General features: G+C 38.3%; 1 protein-coding gene across 5 annotated transcripts in view; it reads right to left on the bottom strand.

Annotated features, from left to right (window-relative positions):
- The window catches only part of strbp (spermatid perinuclear RNA binding protein), a 101,640-nt gene extending 82,455 nt beyond the window's left edge, over positions 1-19,185 (bottom strand). For 3 of the 5 annotated variants that reach the window (XM_082158800.1, XM_082158797.1, XM_082158801.1), the window contains exon 1: positions 17,270-17,419. The gene's annotated coding sequence lies outside the window, so the exon portion shown is untranslated. Of the gene's footprint in view, positions 1-17,269; positions 17,422-19,047 lie in introns of those variants that run through there. The other 2 variants (XM_082158798.1, XM_082158799.1) reach the window with 2 other exon arrangements.
- Positions 19,186-20,644: the final 1,459 nt, after the last annotated feature.

Here is a 20,644-nt window from a genome sequence, read left to right as displayed (position 1 = left end):
CAGATAGATTTTTTACATAAATACAAGTCATAATTATAAACACCTGAATTTATTTTTAAAACCCTGTCAGACAGAGTTTAACTATATAAGCTTTCCTGTAGCTCAGTGGTAAGAGCATTGCGTTAACAACACAATGTTGTGGGTTCGATCCCAGGGGATTGCACATACCTATGTATAAATGTATAGGATAACGCAATGTAAGTCGCTTTGAATAAAAGCGTCTGCCAAATGCATAAATGTAAATGCAAACTATATACATTTCACAACAAAAAGACTTTAGTTCCTGAATTTTTTTTTTCTTCTATTGTTCAACTGCACAAACGGTAAACTGAACTGTCACTAAAATTAATCGATTTCCCATCTCACTAATGTAGGAGTAATGCTATGTTCATACTTGACGGGGAAATTTGGTAGAAAAACTACACTATTATGAAAATTGATGAGCTAAAGTCTCACAGTAGTTAAGTTAGTAGCAACCCTCTACAACGTGAGTAAATCACTCGCATATGCGACCAAATTTCATGAGAGGCGACAAAAAAAAGAAAGTCGTCTAACTAGCCAATGGCTAGTAAATTGTACGATTACTGTCGGCTGTAATTGAGTAAGAGGCAAAAAAAAAAAAAAGTTTAGCGCAGATACAGTTTCATTGCCTGTTGTTGAGCTTTAGCACCGTCGCTTGGCTGAGAGCGCCCTCTGATGCTTTCTCTCTCACACACACACACACACTCACCGTGAGAGAAAGAGAGAGCACATGCAGGGCTCGTTGACTGAACCCGATCGGACCAGTGCTGCATCCTCATGAAAGTGTATCACTTGCAAGCATTTTCAAGCCTTTGACAATTTAAACACTGAAGCGCAAGACGACGACTTTTTTTTTTTTTTTTTTGCTTGATCTGACAATTTCACACAAAATTATGTCAAAATGCCCGTCTTGGCGAGTATCCCAATAAACATATTTGGTTATGTGTTGAGGGATACAGTTGAGAAGTAAAACATGTGTACAGTATCATTATGATCCGTGTATTGTCTTAAAGTGACAGCAGCCTAATATACCTGTGTTTTTAATGTTAACTCAATGCAAAAAAAACTGAACAAAAAACTCAAAAAAGACTGAATAACTTTTGTAACTTTAATAAGGATTCATGTATATTTCATTTACAGTGAAGACTGTGCAATGTTATTTTACATTTGATTACTTTATTCAATTTCTGTAAATACTTAGATCTATTTGTTTATTTCATTTGCATCTTTGTTCTATTGTGTTTGTGCCTTTGCTTGTAGTTTGATTATGTGTTTCATTTTATTAGACGGTTTACTTTAATAGTGTTTGAAATTTTTATTTAATATTTATATTTAATATTATATTTATATTTATGTTTTCATTTGCATTGTTCTTGTGTTTCATGTACAAAGTCTGGAGTGTAAAATAAATCTTTTACTAGCCAGTGGCGACTCGAGCTACAGTTTGTGCGTGGAGGGTTGAGTAGCATCACTACGTTATGAAATTTGCTTGCCTAAGGTGAGAAAGTGAGAGCAACTGTCTCTCTAACGGATAACATTTGCAAGTTTCTGCGATTCTGGTACTTGACACCGGCATTACCAGCAGAAAGCACGGAGATACCAAAAGCCTCTAATCAGCTTAACATTAAAGGCTTATAATCAGTGAGGTCTCTGTGTCCTAAACCGCCTGCTGAGATGCTTCCGAGGCCCGTACATGACCGGAGGCCTCAAAGGCCGTGCGCACCTGGTCATACAATTCTCATCTCTGTGCCGCAGACTAGTTTTGACCAATCGAATTAGGGCGCCAGCACTGCACATTTTGGCAGGGTACTCAAGTTAACACAGTCAGTAATGTCTTAAGTAAATGTAAACAGCTAGGAAAAAATATAAAAATCGAACGCGTGTCAAAATATCGAATCTGAACAGTAGGCCTTCCAGTGCGAATGCAGCCCCTGTGACCTCTCTGTGAAAGAGGCGGCGAGGAATAACGATCAAGGTTTGCATCAGTTCAGACTTGGATCTCCAGAGACTGCACTATCCTCTACAAATATTGCTGAGAGAGCATCCGCTGACAAAGACCATTTTCGTGCGCATGTGTGCAAGCTTACGAATGCGTGTGAGCTTATTGTCAGTGCAATTGATCAGTTTCACTGCAATCTTGGATCGTCACGTGGAGCAATGTTTGTCACGTTGCAGGATGGCTGACAAAATAGCAACGTTTTAAAGTAGCATTTGACTCCCATCTTCCTCACAGCTAAGGGTTTTTTTTTTTTTTTAAGGAAACTAACTACTCCTTCCATTCCCCCTTCACCAGCACCTCATCAAATTTGGTGCAAAATAGACAGTGACAAAGGAAGAAGAAAGAGGGGAAAAAGTAAAAGCAAAGACATTGTGAGGCCTGCCATTGTTTTATTCTTCTAAAATGTAAAAAATAACTCCAACCGAAAGGCAAAGTGGGTCAGAGAATTCCCCAGGTATCGCAGAGAGGCAGCCAGTCGCTTCACAGCAGAAACAGAGCTCAGCCCATCCCAGCTCGAGGCTCTCAGACCTGGACAGCCATATGAGTATATGAAAACATATTACACACCGGTCATTCCTAAAGGCTTTGTTCGAGTGAATATTACTGCTGAAGGGGGCATATATTGGAAAACAGGATCTTCTTTGCACAGTCTACTATGATACGGTGACGCAGTTACATTGTACTTACTCAAATAAGTACTAAGTAATATTAATTAACTACATGTATTTATTATAGTGTTACATTTAGGGTTTGGTTTAGTGTTAGTTGTAATTATGCATCGTTTACTGTTATCGTTATAGTAATGTACACTGTAAAAAAATTCTAACCTCTCCAAGTCAAAATTTTCTAGTGACTGGTCACATCTAAATTTTTCAATTGGCCCAAGTGCAATTCTTGTTGCAATAGTCTGTTAACATTGGCTCAATGAGAAATAATACGTCAGACTAATTGAAAATTTAGATGTGATCAGTCACTAGAAATTTTTGACTTGGGGATGTAATTTTTTTTTACAGTGTATAACTGTCACCTTAAAGAATTAAGTGTTACCAAAAGTAAATACCAATGCCACAGTCCATTCTGATGACCAAAATGTGAGTTATCTTGGTACATGGAGGTCAGATGATCATTAGAGGTCAGTTACAAGCAGAAGACAAAGATAAAGTATAGGAAAACAGCCTGAACCGAAACTAGCTTGGTTAACTTAAAATGAGCTAATTCAACAATTCTTGAATTCTTTTTGTCCCAACTTAAACTGTGTGAAATCCACTTAAATATGCAAAATTGTGTGAAATCCACTTAAATATGCAAAATAGAAATTCTCAAACCATTTGGGATGAGACTACATGAATCATTTTTGTTGGCATTAACCTGGGCATGGGGATTTCTAGTTCCCAGCATGCTTTAGGACTGGATGGAGAGAGTAAATGTTGAAATTAAGTGATATTTTGTGTGTTTTTTAGAATGATGAAAAAAGGGGGAAACTGAGGGCCGGTTTCACAGACAGGGCTTAGATTAAGCCAGGAAGGATTAGAATTTAGAAAAAAACACATTACTGGTGTGCATATTGAGACAAAACAATGACACGAACATATTTTGAGATTTGTCAGTGCAAGTTGCTTTCAGTTCAGACAGCTCAAACATGCATAATAGTCTGGGAGTAGCTTAAGCCTTGTCTGTGAAAACAGCCATTAGTGTTTAATGTTCTGTTGGGATTTAGAACCGTTTATGTTATATTGTTAATTTGGGGGTTACCATTGTGCTGAAGAGTGAAGCTTATATCCTCAACTCAAACACAAAAGGCTATACCGTGTTGCATTAATCAATAATACATTTTTATGCAAATCCCATCTTAATTTTTATACATTTTTTTTGTTAATATGGCTCTTGCTAACTAGAAGGTGAACAAAGATTTCAGTTCATTGACATTTCATTTTATTGGCTAAATTCAACCTAGTCAAACTGAATGACTCAAATTTACATGGCAATTTCATATTAAGAAAAGTAATCTCCAATATTTGAACATTTATCTACAACTGAATCAAATTTAGCCAAAGACTTAATACACTGCGTACACTAACATGTAACCACATATTCAAGATTCAGGGGACTAATTTAAGATTCAACCATTGAAAAGTCTATATTGGTCAACGACTAATCTGAATGTTCAGGAGAGGATGTCTCTGTTAAATCCTCTGCTAACCAAGGCCCAAAAGAATGGCTAACATGTGCATTTACCCTCTTAAATCAATTATAGGTGCAATAACAGAGCTGCTGTTTATATTGGCATTGCCGTTCACGTCCAACATGTTTGTTTATTTCCTGAGAGTGACAGCCAGTTGAAGACTGCTCTGCTCTGTAAATAGACAAGAGACTGGGAGCAGGTCAAAATTAGCAGCAGCTGACAAGCTATCTGTGACGCAATCAGGGTTCGACCTGAAAAAAACTGAGGGCTGAAGCCAGGTTTACTGCTCTACATACAGTAAGCCACAGATGATTTACCATGCTAGCAAAGCTAACCCGGCTACTGCTGCCCACGTTAAGCCTGATCAGTGAATACTAATCAGAAGAGACTTAAAAGTAATCCAGCCAGGATATAACACATCCACCGCACAGATTAAAGGGTGTTCCCGTGGGGTCAGTCAGGGTCAGACCGTCTTCTGCATATAGGAGTGTGCAAACATACACAATGGAAAAAAAAAATTAAGGAACAATCTAGAAGCACTGCAAAAAATTTGGTACAAAAACCCCTCCAGTAAATAGTGATTCTCTCTGTAAAGATATAATCTAGCTCAGACAACAAAGTGTGATACATCATTAGATCCCTGTTGTTAGGGAGCACCCCCGAGTCTTATGGGAAAGAGACATTCTGGTCTCCAGAGAGAGAGGGGAAGGCATGACTTGCCAATTCAGCCAAGATTTACAGTGTAGCAACTGTAGCATTGAGGAGGCTGAGAAAGAGACACAGCTGTATCAATACATGGGGCTCAGCAAATAGAAGGACTAAGGGTGCTGAGTCCTTTCAACGCTCTAAGGTACGCTCACACTGACTGCGAGTAAATCGCTGAGGTTACAGAGTCACTAGGTGTGTTCGACTTCATGTGGCGCCGCGCAGACCGATCGACTAGAAGACGAGACAGTGCTGACGCCACGTCACTGTGACGTATGGCATCAAAGTACAGCGAGAGCGATTCGAGAGCGGCTGCACAAGCTCTGATGATAGCGCAGCCGTTTCCCGATTGGCCGAATTCACTGATGATATCAGTGACATGTGTTTTGTGCTTAAACAGTGATTTTATAACAGTAAAAACTTTTCATTTAAACATGATTTTATATTGCGTCATGTTTATCAAAATAACACTGACAAAGAAATATATAGAATCAGAGAATGGTGCCAGATGAAGTGTAGCACTTTCAATAAAAAAGTTGTTTGGAGCTGTTATTTTCAGTGTACGCTTTCTTTTTCCATAAAAATATATCCATTTTATTGGTATTTAAATATATAGGCTTATGTAGAACTTTATTCTTGTACAGATGGTGCTGTATTACGCATGAAAAGTGTTTCTGTTGCTTCATGAAAACGTCTGAAACACTCGTGTATTTGATAAATATTGCATCTAATCCACTTCGTCTATGATAAAGTACGCAAACACCTTGCAAGCGTCACTACGGGAAGCAGAAAGTCTCCAACTTAACTGTTTCGTTTTCAATTCCGCCCCTGACAGCAAGGGGCAGCTCTCTCCGATCGGTCAGCGCAGCGCTGCATGAAGTCAAACACACCTTCTGTTCTGTCCTTCATACATGACCTCGGTGTCTAACCTGCAGCGGATCACTGTCTGCACTATTTACAGTCGGGCAACTTTATATATCCTCAACTGTTGCCGTCACTGATGTTGGCAAAAATCGCCAACTGTCGTTGAAAATGATTGACAATTGCTTTTTTCGCTGTCATCATTTGCAGTCAAGTAAATGTAGATCATCCTACTCAAACTCAGTATCCAAGTGCATCAAAAATGAACGACTTCTGGTCACCTTGGCATTGCATATTTGAGTCAGTGTGAGTGTAACTTCAATTACCATCCCTCAAAGACCCTCAGGCAGCTTTTGACACTCACACTGTCCTCCAGTTTCCTAGTTCACCTCGTCCTGAAAACATCCCTCAACTCTCTTAGCTGAAGGCCAGGAGGTATGTGTACACTTACATACTGTATGAGTGCAAGGAAGCAGAGAGAAATCTCTGGGATTTGTCAAACCCAAGGAATGAAGGAAAGATATGCAGCACAGGGTGTCCCTTGGCACAAAGGAGATTTCCAATTACTCACTGCGCCTGAGAGCTTAGCAGGCGGCCACAGCCATGAAGGGTAAGAAAGACAACTTCAGCATGGAGAATGCTCTTTTTAGGGAAATCAATATTCAAGAGCCAAAAAAAATTTAGAATCCAAAAATCCAACTGAGAAATGGAAGGTAGAAATGATTATCGTAGTGAAGCGCAGCAGGTGACAGTGTGTTCGGTGGACACTGGCTGGTGTTAATGAGAACGGTGGACAGTTCATGCTGGACAGATGTTACGTGAGGTTCTGGACATCATTAAAGATGATTCATTTTGTGCAAATCTCAATTAATTCACCCTTTTGTCTCTTCATTTTTCTTGCACACATCTAAATGCTGTTGCTTCAAGAGAGCAATTACACAATCACTTTATGACAAAGCTAAATTGACTTCACTATTTGCTAGAGCTTTCTCGAAAGTCTCACATCTGCAGGTCCAATATCATTCAGCCCATCTTCCAAAAAATTGTTTCATCATTCTCTACTTTCTATCCAAAAAACTAAAAGAAAAAATAAATATAAAACAGGTTCCACATGTGCTCAAGATATATTAAACTGTGGTGCTCATGTGGGTGATGCAGGTTTGAATCTGACCTGCAATACGTTCAAATTCTCCCACTCTACCAGTCATTTCTTGTCACTCTCCCGAAGCAAAAACAAGGGCTGGGTGGTATCGAGTTTGTACAATATAAACAACATAGGATGAGGCAATACCGTTTAATCGATACACAGCTTACGAGACATGATTTATATTAAGGCTTTCAAAATAACTCTTAAGATATAGTTAACGCGTATAGTTTAACGTGGCTTACCCCGTCAGGTGATCTAACAGGTACTTGTGCTTTTTAATGCGTTTGAGATGTGGTGTTTTCATCAGAGGATAACGTGTTAGAAAGCCATGCAAATGTCTTAATTTTACTGTAAGGATTGGACTATAGCCTCATGCAAACAAGTCTCCGCTAAACTTCACAGACTTCACTGAACCAGAGCCACCGCATGCATGGCACGACAAACAGACGGAGCGCAATAATTCTTACTCAAATAAACATTGATAAATTATTTGTTGGATATTAAATGTTACAAATAAGTATATTTTTTTGATAGTAGTAACTGAAAAGTGTCTCTTGTAATGGAGTAATCAAATGTAGGCCAAAAATGTAGGATTTCACAGTCTGGGACAAATTTAGCAAATCCTAAAAGATTCCTCTAATTCTAGACTAAAATCTGAAGTCTTTGATCGTTAGTTTGACAGGCTCACCAACAGAAGATTAATGACCGTTGCGATCAAATTTGACCTCGAAGACTTGCCTCGCACTCCTGCAGTGTGACTTCTATGACGACTGTCACATTTTCTTCGTTTTTCAAGACAAGCCATGACCAAAATGAATGTTAGAGATTTCTTTGTAGCTACCGTTTCAATCCCACGTGTAATGCAGCTCACGGTCACTGATTGATGAAGTAAAAAAAGAGTTTTCTTGAGTACGTCCGTTTTTAACGCGTCTTGAATGCTGTACAGTCTGATGACAACCGAGATCTTACTGTGACAAGGCTTACAGTGGGGATCATGTTCATACCGTCTCACAAGAAACAATCGTAAAGGACTATTATAAATCATACAGTGTGCACCCGGCTTAATATTATCACTAAGCTCAGATGAGTGAATGTGTGTTCCTCTTACCAGCTAACATTTAGTCTGTGCTTTTATTTTTAATCTTCTATTAAAAGTATTGTTTCTGTTTTTAGATTGTAATGTTGTTACAATGTTAGAATATAATGTGATTTGAACCCTTTTTGCACATAGAATAGCCTACATGGGTACATTAAATATATTAGTTTCCAAAACCTTCAAAATGAACATTGTTTGCAGGACTATATTAGGCATGTGAAATAAAAAAAATGAATTACAGAATAATAATAAAACATTTTAAAAAAAATGTGTTTTCCATATGTGTTTTGTGTTTTGCAGGGGTAACATGCCACTCGCTTTGTGAAAACTCTGAATCCATGAAGGCTCTATCTGTAATTATGAATCAACACATTCACACAGACTAATAATCATGCGAGTGTAAGTGAGGGGTTGGTGGCTAAATTTGGCAAGAGGAACAGAAATTAACAATGTGCATTTGGGTCATGTTGCAGGAGCAAATTGCCACCACCCAAACAATTGGACCACAAAGTAAAATAACACTGTGTGAAATAAAATATAGAATTTTCACTCAATACAACCAGCTAGGACTGGAATACGGATTCATTTAAATGCCTCTGATTCGCCAATGCATTCATATTTAATAAGATTAATTCTGCAGCCCTAAAGTACACACACACACACACATGCATTTTGTTTTATGATGGAATTTTTGTATAGGGTTTCATATCAAGAATACATCACTGAAAAAGCCTGGTCTTTATTTATAACCCATACACTTATGACTTCAACACACCCACACACGCCCAGAACTGAGCAACATTACCAATTATCCTTAATGAACAGACCGACAGTCATTATGGGGCTTTCAACAGCCGCTACAACCGTTCTGAGAACAGTGAATACGATCGGTGTCAGATAAGTGCAGTTCTGTCACAAAAGTACAATTCAGAGGGAATCGCTTCCTACAATTACGTCTGGCAGCTTAATTCTCACTAGCATAACTCACACACACGCCACTGTGGGTTAAAAAGAACTGCTCAGTACTGTATTACGGCACAAAGGAACAAACGTGGCGGGGCGAACGTAATAACCCTCACTTGTCTTTATCAATATTCTGCTCACTCATTTATAGGCTAAACAGAGGGCTCCTTTCATCTATCTAATAGTGTGTGGCCAGCATACGCACCAGGCACTGTCTAATTGGTTAATTCTCCGTGGAGGCAAAGGGGTGATGACCATCAAGGCAGAACAAATCAAAGTGTCCTACACCCCCCTCCTTCTTTCTCTTCATCTACCCTTCTCTTTTTCTTTCTATCTCTCTATATCGCTCATAAAAATCATCATGGTGATACCACTGTGCTGGAAACCTCCCTTATTAAATTACACACTCTGCCTTCCAGTCTTTAATTGAATATCTATCTCAGCCATGACAAGGAAGTCAAATAGGAATTAATTGCTACATGCAATAACATTCAAGTGACCAGAGCGCCGTTCAAAACTTAGAGAGCAAAAAATAATCAAAATAAAAGTGCATCCTTAATGATAATGCAATCCCACAATGCACTGCTTCAAAAAACTCATTGATTTTATTCAATCTTGAAAAGTATAAATGTGTGTTATAACTACAAGAGTCTCAGGTAGCTTTGTAACATGCTGTTGCTAACATAAATCTCTATTGCAATTCATTTATTCAAGTTAAAAATTTGATTTTGTGTACATGAGTGCCTTTTTGATCCCACTGTGTGTCTAGATGTTTCTAACGCAAAACCCCATCCCGAACGCATGCCTCCTAGGTTTTGAAACAGAGATATTTGTCACACCATACAAATCTTATAATCTGCAAAATCTTATCAGACTAATAGAAACACAGGTGCTTCGAGAGAGGCAGTTAGTTTGTCTTGCTGATAGAAACAAATGTGTATCCTAAAATACTCGAATAAGTTTAGACCAAATCCACTGAGGAATTTGTGTGTATTTGTGATCCTCTTGCAGAGGCAGACATCATCCTTGCCTCATTCATCACTGTGCATTAAAATACATTTACAGTACATTACTATTTTACTATTTACTAGGGTTGCCATACACTACCAGTAAGTAAAAAAACAATTTTTTTTAATTACTGGGTGATTAAAGGGAGGCTCTTCTCTTGCTCTCTGCTTATAACCTATTCACAATCTCAACACAAGTTTAGTTTTTTATGCAGCCAAGTACACTGCAAAGTTTCTGGATTGACAACCACATTTAAATCAACTGAATTGGAAACTGCAATGATAACCAACAGATGAAAATTTACGTATACTTAATTAAACAGCTTTTGCTCTGATACTAAAATTGGTACCGAGAACCGCAAAATTGGCAGGATAAAACCAGCAAGTGTTTTAACCACCAGGCAACGAGGGTTGAATGAGAAAGCACAATAGGCAAGCAAACACTTGTTACAATCTCTTGGAAAATATTCATGATCTGCACAGTAAACCACCGAATTTCAATTATTCCCAAGAGCATAAAAGACACTGTCCAATGTGTCCATGTGTTTCAATTCTGACCATTTAAGACTGTAAGACAATACTTTCCATAAAAGATTAGGATTTGTAAGATTAAATTATAAGAGGAACTGTTCCCAGGTCAGCGTTTAATTTACTACGCTTGCCAAATTCAATAAATCAAAAGCAACAGCACATGGTTTCCTATCAACACTAATCATCTTTGGCTTTAAACACCTTTATAGCTTTATAATGCTAAATTTATTATTTCATAGCCTGTGTGGTGCAGATAATGATTTGTTTAGAAATGCTGCTGTTTCATTGAATGTGTGTGTCTGTGTGTGTCCGTCTCGGGGAATGGTGACCCACTGTCTCTCTCTCTCTCTCTCTCACATGCCTTACAAGGCCATTCCTTCCCTGTGTGTGCGTTAGATCTGGTTTCTGCTCATCGCTGGATCCATTTCCGCTGCTCCTGTCGGCACATCAGCTGCCTTAAAACCACATACGCACGCACGTCTACACAAACGGCCTGTTGACACAGCGCAGGGCACTTTTCCACTGCACACCCCCTCAGGAGTTCCAGTCCCATGGTGCCCTTCCTCCAGTATGCACTCACAACCAAATGCACACTTGTACCCAGCTCTTCACTTGCTCCCTTCGACCCCAAAACAGACAAACCATTTATCAGACAAGGGTCACACAATGTCACTCTGAGGTCTTTTGCAACAGTGCAGCTTACTAGATTGGACAACTAACAATTATCTAGCAAATTGAGCATGGACCAGCGTTTCCTGCTATTAGTGCTGCCGCTTATAGATCTACAGCGTCATGCTAGAAAGACACATTTTATCTTAGTTGTAAGTTTGCAGTCTGAATGTAGTGCGATATAAAAGTTTGATTAAGCACAAATTCAAAGACATGTCTTTCTTACGATTCATATAGTATGATTTATGAACAAATCACTTTAATGATCAAGTTTATTTAATTAATCATTTACATTTATTAATTTAGCAGACGCTTTTATCCAAAGCGACTTACAAATGAGAACAATAGAAGCAGTTCAACTAACAGTAGGATGACAATATGCAAGTGCTATGACCCTTCTCTAACGCAGTGCATGTCATTTATTTTTTTTATAAAAAAAAGTTTAAAAAAAGAAAGTGTTAGTATTTCTGGATCAAGTGCTTTAAAAAAAAAAACTTTTGAAAGTATTTTAAAGGCCACCTGAAATAAAAATTTACGATTTTTTTAGCTTTTAGTACGAATATGTTAGCCTTAAGGTTATGAATAAGCTGGTGTTTTCCAAAACAATGACAAAATTCTCATTTAGGAGATATAAGCATATAAGCTCACTTCCACTAAAATGATCACAGATTTTTATGACATCACCACAGACTTCAGCTTCTCATCACATCTTCTGTCCAATCAAATGCTCTCTAGAATCTAAAGCTCCACCCCCTATGCTATAAATACCACCTGCTCAAAGCGACCATTGACACGTCACAGAGCAACATGGGCTGGAGATGTGTGTTCAGTTGCTCAAACGCTCGAGTTTTATTCCGTTTTCCAACGTTGGTTAAGAATGAAATAGCTAGAATTTATTCACACCTCTACTATTGAATCCAACGTATCATCAGCGCTCGGATTCGCTTCCATGGTGCCGTCAAGTACGACTTGCAGTCTGTGCGGTAAACTACACGCTATTGGCTGTTTGAAAAGGGGGAGGAGCCATTCAATATGTCCCGCCTTAGCTTCCTGTTTCAGTGGAAATTACGTCAGCGCATCAAACAAAGCTGCGCGTTCCTTCCAAGGCACTTCAGTGGGCCTTTCATTATAAAAACATTCAAATGTTTCTATTTCTATTATCACATATTAAAAGTATAATATAGTAAAATCATTTTGTTTAAAATTGCGTTCGTTTAGCACAATTATGTACACTGTTGCACAGACATATGAAGGTCTGTTGTGCTCATGCCGGGTCCGAGTCTGGCCTTGGTCTATCTTTTACCCGTCCCTCTTCACTCGTCCTGTACTTTTCTGTCAATTACCCACTGTTGCCTAATAAAGGCATAAACCAAATAAATAAATAAATGAATAAACCAGCACAGATGTCTTTGTAGTTGCTTCGCTGTTTGCTAGATTCTGACTTTGCGCAATCTGCCAGTTCTTTTATGGGATTGTTCACCTCTCATTAGTCAGACAGAGTTAAATTCAGCGGCCAAGATGCAACCAAGTCACGGGCCAAAATCAGTTGGCACAGTGGGACGTACTGCCTGTAAACTGGTTGATTTTCGATTATTGCCAAACCAGCAATAAACAATGTACAATGGGTAATGACCTCAGGCAGTCTGAAGACCTCAAGAAACTTGTTTAAAATACTTCTCCTTTTGGAAAAAGGAGAGCTTCTTCCTCTCGGTTTGGTTCTCCCTTTCCTCAAACACTCTCCCCAGAAAGGCTTTCTTTGTCATGCAAACAGCAGACAGTAAATCAGATGTCCTGATGGCGCAGTGGCAGACGGGTGCACAGGCTCAGGAGGAGGAAGCGGGCTTTGGCTTGAGTCGAGCTCAAATTCCCCCTCTGTTAGCAATGTCAGCTTTTCCCATCAGCAAGAGAGCAGGCCAAGAATAGCTCCGATCGGTTGGAGAGCGAGTGAGGGAAAAAAGGTGAAAGAGTGAGAGAACAAGGGAGAAAGATGAAGAAACACTTCATCAGCTGAACATCACCTCATTCTGTCAAACGGCCAATATTCTGCAAATCTATTAGGCACTATATTGGCATTTACTAGAATATACAGCCAAAAATCCCAAATACATAAATACAAAAAAGTTCTGGACGTGAATTTTTAAGTAATTTTATATGCATGCATAGCTATTTATAGCTGGAAAAAAACAAACATGCACAATATTTAATTGTTTTCTACATTGATAATAAGAAATGTTTTTTTATTAATCATCAAATCATATTAGACTGATTTCTGAAGGATCATGTCACACTAATGATAGTGTGATGATCAACGTACCAGTAATGATGCTGAAAATGCAGCTTTGATCACAGGAATAAATTACATTTTAAAATATATATATTAGAAAACAGTTATTTTAAATTGTAATAATATTTAACAATATTACTTTTATTACTAGGCCTATATTTTGGTCAAATAAATGCAGCCTTCGTGAACATTTCATAAAACTTATTTAAAAAAACATACAACAAAAATCAGATTTTGCATGATAGTTTAGAGTATGTGTGAAAAAAATTAATAAAATTTGCACTAAAAAGAATCCCAAACCATACATTCTCAATATCAACTTACTAAAACTCTAGCAGGCAAAGTGAAGTAATCACTAGAAATTAAATGTATCCATTTCAAATAAGCTGAGAAGACGTGTTTGAATCCGGCTAGAGTCTGTGGTGTCGGACAAAGAGGCAGAGCGAGTTATGAAAGATTACATAGACAAACAATTTATTTTTATTCGGAACAACATGCACCAATTAATTGTGCACAATGAGACCAGGAACATGCATTAAGAAATTAAACAAGGTCCATTCTGATTTGATGTTGATTTTAAGATTAAGACTACAGGAATGTCAATAAAGCCATAAAGAGAAAGGAAAAATCCATTCTCAGGTTTATTACGCCCCTCTAAATCTCCACAGACAGCCGGTGTGACCTAACGATGCTGAAAGTCAGCTACATCTGCCACCGTTGACTCCCTCTGCCCTCAGGAAATGCCACACACACAACTCTTAAACGATTATTCAAGTGCTAAATCCTTGCAACAGGCCGTGAGAGTCAAATTAAGGCCTCTGGGGCCGATGTGGGCTCGTTCACACCAAGAACGATAACTATAAAGATAACTATATTAGCATCCACACACCAGCGGACAATATCATTCTGTTTATTATAAGTGTGTGTTTGTCTGCCGCTTTAAATGCTCGAGCTCGTGACAGCAGGATGCATTCTGATTGGCTGTCTATGTTTGTATCGTTCATCAGCTGGATAAAATCGTAATGAAAGTGATTACAAAGATATCGTTTCTCTGTGCCGTTATAGTTAGCTGTAGTGTGAACTATTCTTTAATATTGAGAACGATTTTTAGAACTATCTCTCCATTGTTTTCTTTATAGTTGTCGTCCTTGGTGTGAACGGGCCTTAAGCCTGGGAGAAACAAAGACAAAGAGCAACCAGAGACATTCGCACTTTGACCTCCCGACCCGAGCATCTGTCATCTCTTCTCTGGGTAGAATATATCTTCAGACAGGTCTATATTTCTGTTCTGTCCTCTACGATATGACCCCATAACATCTTGGGGAAGAAGGCAGACAGACTGTGCGACATCTGTCTCGTATGTCACACTGTACGGTGGAGATTTTAAACCAACAATATTTTAGACCAGTGGTTCTCAAACTAGTTTGGCCATGGGACCCACAATAACTCATGGATATGCAAATCCGTCCCAGCAAACACACAACGTACCACACTAATAGTTAGGGATGAACCAATATGAACATTTTGGTCGTAACCGATCATTCTTTTTATTTCAAAGCCGACAAGCTGATTTATTGGCCGATAAATTTAACATATCGCTTTAACATATCGGCCAAATTGTCTTATTGGACCGATAACATTAAAAATTAACATATATCGGCCGATACCGATATGGTGGCCGATATATCCTGCATCCCTATAATAGTAATAAATTGGTATTTTTTGGGACATCGTAACTACAACGTTGCATGCTCATATTTTAACCGCAAAAACCCCTTCTGTGTGAGCCGGCCCTTAGGCCTATACGTTTTTTAAATGTTGAACTTCTTTTAACTTGAGTTTTTTTCAGTTTGCGTTTTAAGGTCACGAAAATGCTGTTGTTGTGTGAATGAATGACCAAAAGGAATTCGTTGAAAACAGTGTCGTGTAAACGACCCCTAAATTTTGTTGTTTGACTACACACTCTGGGTCACCGGTTGAGAAACACCGTTTTAGACTCCATAACCAACATCTTACGGTCAACACAATGAACATCACCAGCTAACACACACCGCAGTTTATATATGTGTTTTCATACTTTTGTTTTGGCACAAACAACTTGGACCTGCACCCAAATGAAAAATAAATAAGTTTCAACTTGTCTCTCTCTCTCTCTCTCTCTCTCTCTCTCTCTCTCAAGGGAATTCAGTCCTTACAAAACAAGTGCAATCTTTCGCATTTCAACCTGAGGCAATATGTGATAGCCACAAGCTATTTTCAGACAATGTGCCAAGCAATTTCCAAAGCATTTCAGATGCTGGGCTCACAGCAGCGTGTGTCGCGGAGAGAGAACAGTGTGTGCATGTGTGTGAGGGACGGAAGCGACGCATGAGCTGATCGCATGAGGAAAAAAGCATCACAGTTATGCTCTTTGTTCTTGTGAAAGGAAAGTGGATATTCAGGATTGTATAGATCACACATAGATGAAGTCAAACATAACTTCACCATACAAGTGTAACCTAACAAGTTAACATTAGGAGGAAGCAAAAACAGATTTATGTATGCCTACACCTTTACAAAAATTTAACTATGGTATTTCTGAAAAAGATATTAGTTACTCCAGATGTAGTTTGTAAAATTAAATTGTGGTAACTTATCCAAAGTAATAAAAATAAGTGATATAACAGAATTCTGAATATATAACAAAATTCATGGTTTTACAGTAGTATGGTATTTTGGCAAGCTAAAGACTTTGGTTACCACACTTTTTGGTCAATGAATTGCCATGAATTTTCCATAATTGTTCCAGAGGTTCATGGATGTACTGTACTTTTTAATAATAATACTACTATTAATAATAATAATAATAATTTTATGGAGATTTTATTGCTAAATAAATATTATTATAAATCTATTAACTACATCTAGATAGTTTATTATTTATCTTTATATTTGTATTAATACATTTATAAACGTCCATGACTCGTGATACTTCCAGGTTTTTCATGGCTGTGGTTGTTACCGTATAGGCTAAATATGTGTAAGAAAAAACATCAATATTTTGGAGAGTATTTTAACCAAATAGAGAGAACGATACTTCCCACATGTAGTCCCAACACGTCTGCTATTCGTCTATTAAAGTAAGATTCTGCCCCCCTTGAATCAATTCTTCAGTTTACTCTAATCAGTTCACTCATCTGTTCTAGGCTCATTATGACTATTTTCGGTTCAATTGAATCGGTCAGCTATTGACTCCAGAACCGTTCGGACCGATTCAATTCGATTCGCAGGTGTATCGTAACAAACGGTTAAGTGAACCGATTCAATAGATTCATTGAAAGATCCGACTCATAAGAACGATTCGTTCGCGTCGCTATCACAGAATAGAACTGCGGAAGTCTCTCTACAAGACACCTGCTGCAAGATGATTATCAACCCTTACTAAACCGCCTTTACATGACTGTGTCTGTTGGAAAAAGATAACAAAACAAACCCACAATACTAACCATCAGTGCCACATAACGTTACATTCACCGCACTGACACAGGTTAACTGAGACAAATAAAACAACAACGTTTCAGTTTCTTACAACATTCAAAACAAGAATCACGTGCAATTAATAAAACAACATCCAGCATATGTTTGCAAACAAATCTAAACGAGGGAGTGTGAAGCTGTTTTCAGAGCTGGAGAAAGAGAAAGCAACTTTTTAAATGGAACTTGTCGCAACCGTTGAGCCAAAGAGAGTCTCATACGCGAAGCTCCAGGGCTGGAGGAGAAAAAGCCGCAAACACGAGCTCAGAAAGACTCAGAAGCGCTACTTACTGGTGAAAGACGAAATGTTAAATAATCCAAGAGTATCCTCAATGTGTAGGAGTCGAGGTTCAGACTAATATCGTGGTGTCAGCGGGACTCGGTCTTCTCCGCCTGCTGCCTCACTCACGCGCACTCAGATGAATGAGGAACGCGCAGAAGCGTGCACGAGCTCAATTCATTATTCACGCGGAGGACAGTGAAACTGCCCAAGTTTCCCAACATCGTATCTCTCGTGGTTATATATTTTGCATGAAAATATTTACGGGATCATTTTAGTGGAGTTTTGACTTGCTATCAAACTGCATGCTTTTAGATGTTTTCATGAAAATAAATGAATGATAAATGGGAGAAGAAAAAAGAACTGACCCCCAAATATTTGACATTTTCTTGGAATTACACAAACACACATAGGCTACTCACTGTAAAATATATTGTTGGTTTAACTTAAAAAAGGTAAGTTACATGGTTGCTTTAAAACTGAAAATTTGAGTTAATAGAAGATTGGTTTAATAAATGGAAACTCAAAATATTATGTTATCTGAACCACACTAATTGTCTAAGTTGATTTGACAAAGGATATAAAGTTGTGATAAATCATGAAAATATTTTTTTTACAGTGAGGACAGGCCTACAAGAGGACTAAATGTCCTGGTGTAAAAGACCCCTTGGATATTATTATTTTCTCTTAATAGGCTATATTACATAACAACAAAACCACTGCATAATTTTCCTAAATACTGCAACAAATAGTTTTGAATAAGTTGGGTTGGATTTGAAATTGGTTTGAAATTGGATGTGGTGAATATGCAGAGTGTTTCCATATTGATGGCTCCTGTCACAATGCAGATTTGTGAAATATATAGGCCAACACAAACTAAAACAGGTTGGCTATCCATAAGGCCCTAAAAGCAGAATAATACAAATCTTATTTTATAAAAACGTAAGATTTTATGAAATGCCAAACAGGAATCAAATAGAAAACGGAACACTTCTGTCACAGTTGTGTCCCAAAGAACTCAAATTGAGTTACTCCATTAAATTGTTTATTTATTTATTTTATAAAAAAAAATAGGCTACATTAAGAACGAATTGAAATATAGCTAAAAGGTGGTCTGCTTTACCCTAATCTAGAATAATTATTTAAGGTCAGATTTGCCCCATGGTTCACAGGTGATGCAGTAACAGTTTCTAAAGGACAATAGAAACGGTTAATGCAAACAAACCATCTCTTCGCACACTTGATGGCACGCTCACAGCAAAATTGGGCTACGCAAATGAACAACCAAAGTTTATATTGGCGAAGCGACTGATTCCTTCGCCTCAATTAAAATAGTCTCACATAACAAGCCAGTGTTTGTTTCTCTCCTCCAGCCCCAGATACAGCCTAATCAATTATTCAACTACAGCAGATGCACCAGCACAACCTCAATATACCCAAATGCAGCATTGAAAGCGCGAGGTGAAGTTAAATGCGCGCGCGTGCATGTAATTCATCCATTTGAAAGCCGATACAAAACCCATCGTCCGAGAAGCGAATGCACTGCCTTGCCTGAAAGCATCAAAGAAAGATACGAAGGCATTTGCAGGTAAAACTACGAATAGATGTGCTTGGATCCGCAGATACTGTACATTAACTAATAACAGCAGCACATATGCGGATAGACACAGATGATGTCCTTCATGAACACATGAAACAGTCATCGCAACAACACGATACGCTTTAAAACCATATGCGTGTTTCTATCGGCATGGTAGGGTCTTAAAGCGTCCTGAACGAGATGAATTACCGTGGTCTCGTTGGCTGTAATCCCCCGCTGGACCGATATACCTCCAGTCAAGTGTTTCTTTCTCCGGCTGTCTCTCTCTTTCTGCTTTCCAACTGTCTCAAGTATTTGGACCACGGGCGCGTTCACGTCATGATATGCGCGTGCTCTAATTGGAGGGCTGCTGCTCTGCAATAACTGATACAGTGTTACACTGTTTCACCTGGCGAAACATCTGACTGCCTTACAGTGTTATCTTTCGAATTATTAAGTCTCGAGGCTAAGTTTATCTGTGACTTGTGTTCTGGAAAATATCCAAATTGGAAGAGCCCAGACCATTTTGTCATTGCACCTATTTTTATCAGATATTGTCAGTGCATGATTAGTAATCACAGAGCTTACTCAAAGAATGCACAAAGAATGCAGAGATAACCTGAGGTAAAATATGTTTAGATAGATAGATAGATAGATAGATAGATAGATAGATAGATAGATAGATAGATAGATAGATAGATAGATAGATAGATAGATAGATAGATAGATAGATAGATAGATAGATAGATAGATAGATAGATAGATAGATTTGAAACACCTTTAATCTTGTAATGTAATTTGAAACACCATGTATTTATCTTCACCACTTTTGAAATAATTGACTGAAATATAAAATACATTTGTGATTTATAAGACACCATCATCTTCTCGCAGCCTCCTCAGATTGGTCTCAGATTCTTCTTTTGTTGCTGGTCATATATAATATAGCACATCTTGTCAAATAGCTATATAACAATCCAGCAAGGTGAGTCTGATTGACGAGATACAATGTGACTTCAATGTTTATCAATCAGCTCCCAGACAAGCGCATGAATCTGTTCCACGCAGAGCTGAACTGTATAATCCAATCAAGGGTATGAAAACAGGTATGTGTGCAGTGACAGTAATTCAGTGCTGTGATTGTTGTAGTACGGAAGCCAAGGCCACGAGGAATGCAGAATACTCCGGCTCTCAGAGGAGTCTTTCAGAGAAACACCTCTACGGCAGTTTCAAAGCAAGGCCGAACACATAAGTCTGGTCTCTCCTGTAGAACAACATGCTAGGAACACAGTCTACACACACACACACACACACACACACAGCTCAGTGTTTAAATTCCTGTTCATTTTAAGGGTGTGTTTGTGTGAAACTAAGTGTCTCTGCTTACACACCAGAACAACAGGGCATACTGTCCTGAAAGGACAAATACTCTTTTCTGTTCCATCATAAACGTACACAGCTGGATTTCATGAAATAAAATTAAACATTAATACAACTCTTTATTAAACAGACACCCCTCCCCTAGAACAACATAATGTCCCCAGTCATCTATATAAGAGGTGGCATAATCTAATAAATATGCATGTTTTTGCATACATTAGTGAGCTTCAGCCTGCAATATTATAATTAGATATTACACCAGATCCTCCCTCTGCAGTGCCAAAACTGCTTTTAAACTGACTCAGAGCATCACAATGTATTCACAATGTAACTATCCGTCCACAAAGACGGAATGATGAAAATATGATAAGTATCATAAAGATTTTGCCAAGTATCATATGCTCCTGGAACAACATTCCTATCATCC

The sequence above is a fragment of the Leuciscus leuciscus genome (genome assembly GCF_965113295.1).
Source record: "Leuciscus leuciscus genome assembly, chromosome: 24".
Taxonomy (NCBI): Eukaryota; Metazoa; Chordata; class Actinopteri; order Cypriniformes; family Leuciscidae; genus Leuciscus; species Leuciscus leuciscus.
Note: the sequence above shows the minus strand (reverse complement) of the source record. Positions and strands in the feature narration are given on the sequence as shown.